Source organism: Fukomys damarensis, unplaced genomic scaffold (assembly GCF_012274545.1).
Source record: "Fukomys damarensis isolate Sample0158 unplaced genomic scaffold, DMR_v1.0_HiC HiC_scaffold_2, whole genome shotgun sequence".
In the NCBI taxonomy this organism is placed as follows: Eukaryota; Metazoa; Chordata; class Mammalia; order Rodentia; family Bathyergidae; genus Fukomys; species Fukomys damarensis.
Window position 1 is genome coordinate 6,006,511 of NW_022900914.1, and position 6,890 is coordinate 6,013,400.

The window sequence follows — 6,890 nt, forward strand, 5'->3', positions numbered from 1 at the left end:
CACCAAAAACCCAGATTTCATTATTCACCCTCACCCTAGAATTGGAATATTTTTCCTAATTTAGAAAAATTGTATTTAATATATAACAGTGAATTGTACATAAATGCATATATAGGATATCTCTGAAATGGAAAATTAAGCAAATAAGATCATTCTCAGAGTTAATCAAATATGAAATTGCAAAATGAAAATTACTTTAGAGAAATGGAATGGCTCCAGATCACAGCAAACTGATTTTAGATATTAAGGTATAATCCAAAGGAAACGGAGGTTAGCCTGGACAGATTTTTATAAAAATTGTCCATGTGTGATGTTGTGAAAGATGTATTTGATCTTCATCCTCATTTCCTGCCATAAATACAGCTCCTAAAACTCAAGAGTGGTGATGTCTTTATGCCACTCCAAAGGAGAGGGACAGAAGATTAAGTCTATCACCAGTGGCTTATGACTTAACCAATCGTACCTATTTAATGAAACCTCCATAAAACTCAAGAGGACCAAGTTCAAGAGTTTCTGGGGAGCTGAGTAGGTGGAGGCTCCTGGAGGGCAGATATTCGGAGAGGCGTGGAAGGTCTGTGTTCCCTCCCACATGCTTTGTCCTGTGCATCTTTCCATGTGTACCCTCTATTGCATTCTTTATAATAAATGAGTAATTATAAATAGGGTGTCTCCCAAAGCTCTGAGAGCTACTCTGTCAAATTAGCTGAACCCACAGAAAGGGTTGTGGGAACCCCAGTTGGCCAGAGGTTCCAGGGGCCTAAACTTGTGACTGGAATCTTACAGTACTGAGCCCTCAGCCTGTGGGATGTGACAGTTTCCAGGTGGAGGGGTCATAATTGAATGGAATCAAAAGACACCTAGCCAGGTGTCTGTCCACTGGAGAATCTGTTGTGAAATTGATTGTTTGGTGTATATGTGGGGTCACAGAGATACTTTATGTAATAATAGTAAGGGAAGCTGAGTTTGATTTGTCCTGTTTTCTTACACCCTCCAACTAGTATCCTGGGAAAAGAAAAATCTCAAACTCATGTTTACAGTTCCATTGGCAAGGCTGTGTTTGTTGAAGGGATACCCCCTCTCTGCCCTAGTTCTCTGTGTTCTGCTAAATGTTTGAGGTACTGCCTGCTATTGGTATGATCCCAGGCTGAGCAAGGAACATTCTGATCGGTAATTAGGTTCACAGGGAAAAGTGCCGTTATGTTTGAAGTACTGTTCTGGCTTACAGGACTGTGGTAATTCTGAGTAAAATTAATGATCTCAGTTTGTTCATCAGCTTCTCTGAGTTTGTTTCATGTGAGAGATGATCTAGGCAGACCGACAAATGGGGTTTTGGAGCCAGGAAGACCATGAACCCAGGCCATTTAGTCTGTTGGTGGGCAGAGAGTTTGTCCAGTTCATCACTGTCCCATTTGCAGCACAGGGCCTGGCCCCTGCAGAAGTTCATTTATCTGGACTAGATAAACATCCTTAATATGGGAGCCCATTTTGTAAATTGCAATCTCATTTTATAAGTAATCAAAAGCATATGATTACCATACAGTAATGCCTCGGCTCATAAACAGTTCAGTTTAGGAACAGAAGCATTTGGAAAAAATGTGTTTCCATTCATGAACCAGCATCAGGTAACAAGCGTGACCACAGCCATCTTCCATGCTGACATGCGGTCCTGGCCTTCTCTAGTTGAGATCGTGGTTGCAGACAGACCTGTGCACACTTGCTGTGAAGCTTTCTTTGTGTGCATTTTGGCACATACAGTACTTCACGGTATTATCCAATCCAGCCTGACTCCAAAGAAAGTGCAGAGCACGCATGGTGGTAAAAAGAAAGTACAGAGCAGTAAGGAAGGTGACAAGAATGTGCAGAGCAAGAATGCTAAGAAGGTTTTGAAGAGGACAACCATTGAATTGAGGAAAGAAATGTTAGAAAAGCATGTGCGTGGTATTCGTGTGACTGTCCTGCTCTCAGAGTGCACAGTGGTGAAGTTGGCAGTCTTGACTATTTTGAAGAAAATTCTGGCCATCAAAGAGGCTATCAAAGGAGCTGATGTGGTGAAAAGAGTAATGGTGTTAACCAAGCAGAGGACACAAGAGCTGGAAGAGGTGTAAAAACTCCTGTTAGAGTGGTTGAATGAGAAACAGCTGGCAGGTGAGCGTGTTAGTGAAGCTGTGCGGTCTGTGAAAAAGTCAAGCAATTGCACAGTGACATTGCCAGAAAACCCTCTCTAAGCGCAACAAGTGATGAAGTTAAAGCCACTAGAGGGTGGTTTGATAAATTCTGCAAGAGAAGTGGCCTCCACGGTGTGATAGGACACGGTGAGGCTTCCAGTTTTGATAAGGCCACTGCAGAAGCCTACAAGAAAGAATTCATGGAGTTCATGAAGGCAGCAGGATACGTCGTTCAACCAAGAGTTCAACTGCAATGAACCAGGCTCTTGTGGGAGAAGACGCCACACAGAACCCATATCGTGTGGGAGGAAGAGGCATAGCTGGGGCACAAGCACATGAAGGAGAGATTGACCCTTGTGCTGTGTGCAAACGCAAGTGCTGATCTGAAGATTAGGCCAGGACTGGTGTACCATTCCCAGACCCCTGAACATTCAAGGAGCAGAACACAAACAAGGCCAGGCTGCCTGTCCTGCAGAGGCCAATGTGAAAGCTTGGGTCACAAGGCAGTTGTTTGTGGAGTGGTTGCCTGAGGTGTTCACACCCACTGTTAGGAATTATCCTTCTGACAACCAGCTGCCTGGGAGGTGCCTTCTTCTGAAGGACAGTGCCCTGGCACAGCCTCTGGCCTTGGATGGTGTGGATGCTGAGTATGACTTCATGAAGGTCAAGATCCTCCCCCAACATGACGCCTCTTCTGCAGCCCATGGACTAGCAAGGGATCTGCAGCTTCAGGAAGCTGCACACAGAGGCATGCTTCACCAGGCTGTCACGTCTGATAAGGGTAGATTTTATTGATCCAAGATTCATAAAATTTGTACCAATAAAAAAATAGAGATGCAAGTTTAAAAGGGAAGCAAAGTCACTTTATTGGAAGGAGGAGAGTAATGGGGAGATAGAGAGCTACCTTGTTGGAGTAAGGTAGGGAGCCCAGAGCTGGTGTTCAAGGGTCTTTGTTCTTAGCCCCTTGTATTATATGGCAAGAAGGGACTGTCCCCTTCGAGAGCTTGTGGTAGATTAACTAATGGTCAACTTGGAACACCCAGCTGAGCTGAAACAGCATGATTTTGAGTGTGGAAGGCCCATCTGAGGATTTGCCAACAGCGTGAAAAGAGAACTGGAGAGGAAGATCATTGGCTGTTGATTTCTTGGAGAAGTTTGCTGTGGGTGGTTTTCCTGATGCCAACTTGGCTATTCTCATAGGAGGAGGAGGAGGAGAAGGAGGAGGAGCTTGGGTCCTCACTGTCACTAGGATTGGCTGCTGTTCTTATTAGGGAACTTCTGATCTTTGCTGTGAGCATCACTTCCATCACCTCCTGGCTCCCATGCAGATCCCTCAGTCTATTGGTGTAAATCTGTCACCCCACCAGCTCAGGCTTTCTAGCTTCTAGCACCAGTCTGGGGACCTTCCCAGTGCAGATCCCTCAATTTGGATTTGCATGAGGCATTGTCATTGGGCTCTAGACCTCTGGCTGGACTTGTGGAGGACAATGCCTTGGGCTCTAGACCTTCACCTGGACTTGTGCAGGTCATTGCTCTGGGATCCAGGCCCTTGGCTAGATTCTTTGGGTCTCTAGGGCACAGTTAGACCTCTTGCACTCTTCTGCATTTGACTTTTTGAGTGCATATTATAAAAATAGTCCTATAAATCATGTGTCCTGTATTAAATCTATTTCCCCTGCAAACCCTGACCACAACTGAGCTGTTGTAACTTGATTGGCTATTTTAGGCCCCAAGACTCCTGATTTGTCCACCAACCCTCTCTACTGCCCCTGTGTAAATTCTTAGGTAAGCTCATTTGTTCCGCCAAGGTGTTATCTGTAAAATTTATGGTAGACCTTACAGAACCCAGTTAGCTTTAAATGAAGGGATACATGTACATTTTAGTGCAGTAACATGGTGAGAGAAGGATGCGATATATATGTATGTAAGTGTGTCTAAGTGTGAATACATATTTTATATACTCAGTGAGTTTTCCGGGACAGCCCTGCCCCACTTTGTCTCCTTTGTTCTTAAGTAGAGGTGGAGAGGAGCAAAGTGGGGCCCTAGCTCCTGGCTGCTCATCTGTTCTCCCTTCTTCCCTTAATTGCTCTCTCTAGCAGGGGCTTAACTCTTTCCAGTCAGGATCGGCTAGAAACTCACTAGGGCCCTCAGCTTTCCCCGCCTGTTCCCCAACTTTCCCTACAAGCAGTTTTAATGTCACTGAAGAGACACCCTTGGCCCTGAAAGCATTCTGGAAGAAACCTTTCAACGTCCTCCCCTGCTTCAACCTCATTGACAAAGCCTGGGAAGATGTCACATGCCGGAACTTGGACTCACCCTGGAGGAAACGGCGGCCAGAAGGTGTCTCTGAACGTGACTGTGAAGGGTCTGAGGCACAGGTAGCGGAGGAGATTGTGTCTGTGGGCAGGAGCATGGGTCTGGACGTCGATGGTGCAGTCACGGGATCTTGCTGGGGACGATGAGGAGGAGCAGACTGCAGGAGAACCTGCTGAGCTCCAGAGTGAGCAGCAGAAGGTGCTTGTTGAGAAGCCTTCCGCCGAGGAAGAGGGAGACAGGGAGGAGGACAGCAGTGATGGGGTAAAATCCATTTCGGAAAAAAGCAAGGAGTGCCAGGCTTTCTGTGAGAAGCACCACCCCAACATAAGGGTAATGCAGAGTGCTGCATCAGATGAATGGGGATGTGCTCCCTCATTTCCAGAGGGTCGTGCATGCAGCACAGGAAAAAACAACTGACATTGGACAGATTTTTCATCAAAACTGACCCTGCAGCTAAGAGATAAGGAAAAGAGGAAACCAATAGAGGAGATCTCGCCAGTGTCTCCAAGTAATAACGTCCTCCCCACCCACCTTGTGTCCTCCGTGCCAGAAGTCATCTCAAGCCAGGTTAGTGTTCTGCCTCTTCATACTGTACTGTACTTTACTTTGTTTCATATTTGTGTGGCTAAAAATACATATGGTTCAGAATGGATGGACCTTATTTACATTGAACCTTTTGGGGAAATTTGATTCGGTTCATGACTGTATGTTTTTAACTGAAAATATACACATTTTAAAAATACATGAAATAGAGTGGAAGTGGGTGTGAGGCCGGAAGTGGCCAGCTAGAGCCGGGGGCTGGGCGGGGACCGGGCTTGTGGCAGCCCTCATGATCCTGCTGAAGGTGAACAACTTCATCATCTAGGAGATGGTCAGGCTCAGGTTTGAGAAAGCTGGAAATAAACCGGAAGCAGTAGAAGTGACGTTTGCAGATCTTGATCATGTTTCAAATCCTGATAGAGACAAAACAAAAGTGATGGTCAGTATTTCTTTGAAATTCTACAAGGAACTTCAGGCACATGGTGCTGATGAGCTATTAAAGAGAGTCTATTGGAAGTTTCTTGGTAAATCCAGAAACAGGATACAATGTCTCTCTGCCATAGGACCTTGAGAATCTGCCTGCATCCAGATTCCACTGTGCATCAGGCTGGCATGTTGAAGCGAAATTGTTTTGCCTCTGTCTTTGGGAAATACTTCCAATTCCGAGAAGAGGACAAGGAAGGAGAAAACAGGTCAGTCATCCACTACAGGGGCGATGAAACCTGTGTGTTGAATCTAAGAAGGACAGTCACAGTCGTCTTTGGCATGGTGTTTAAAGATGCCGATGATGTGGTCATTGGAAAGGTGCTCATGCAGGACTTCCAAGAAGGAGGCAGAGCCAGCCATACAGCCCCCCGGGTTCTCTTTAGCCACAAGGAACTCCTCTGCAGCTGGAAGACACAGATGCTGCTGTGGGTGCCAACACTGGCTATGTCACATTTGTGCTGTTCCCTCACCACACCAACCCAGGGTCTGAGACAGCACCATCAACCTGACCCACATGTTCCGGACCACCTGCAGTACCACAGCAAGTGCTTCAAGGCCTACGTTCACACACATGTGCGGGCAAAAACATCTGACTTCCTCAGGGTGCTGGACCATGCATGCCTAGATGCTGAGAAAAAAAGAAAGGAAAACAATCACTGGGAAAATGCTTTCATCCCGCTAAGTCTAGGGAACAGAGGAAGAGGAGCCAGAGAGGGAGCAAAGGCGGGACTGCTTGCTGCTGGCTAATCGTGGCCCTTCATGTTGCACCTCTCCAGGATCTAAGCGATTCTGTTTGGATTCCATTTTGTATGCATTTGGAAAATAAATCTGCAGAAACGAGTTGTGCTTGCAAGGACTTCATAATTCCCAAGAATTAAAAAATAAAAAAAGGAATTCCACTTGATCAACTTAATTCCTTTTCTTTTATCTTCCTTCCGACCCTCATTTCCAAGCTGTTTCGCTTTGCGATATGTTACTGGTACTGAGTTGCAGGATTGGGCAATCTTAACTTGTTTTCTCCTAAGGATCTGAGTTCACAACTCCCGTATCCAAAGAAATATGGTTGGGGTCATTATTGAGAAACTTTATCTTTAAAAAATAAATAAATAAATAACCCTGATAGAGCAATAGGTCATTTTTACCTTGAAGAGAATTAGCCAGTATAATAGATATATGTAAGAGGAAAAATTAACCATATTTTGATTTATTAAAGAAAATCTTTTAACATTTTGATATATACCCTTTCAGTCATTTTACACACATAGAAATGCATATATACATATAAACTAGTCTCACAGGGCTGGGGATTTAGTTCAGTTGTGCCGCCACCTGCCTCACAAGCACAAGGGCCTGAGTTCAATCCCTGATACCAAAAAAAAAAAA

The 6,890-nt window shown here is 45.1% G+C and overlaps 1 pseudogene; it reads left to right on the top strand.

Moving 5' to 3' along the window:
• The first annotated feature begins 5,244 nt into the window (after positions 1–5,244).
• LOC104848728 lies at positions 5,245–6,322 on the top strand (annotated as a pseudogene).
• Positions 6,323–6,890: the final 568 nt, after the last annotated feature.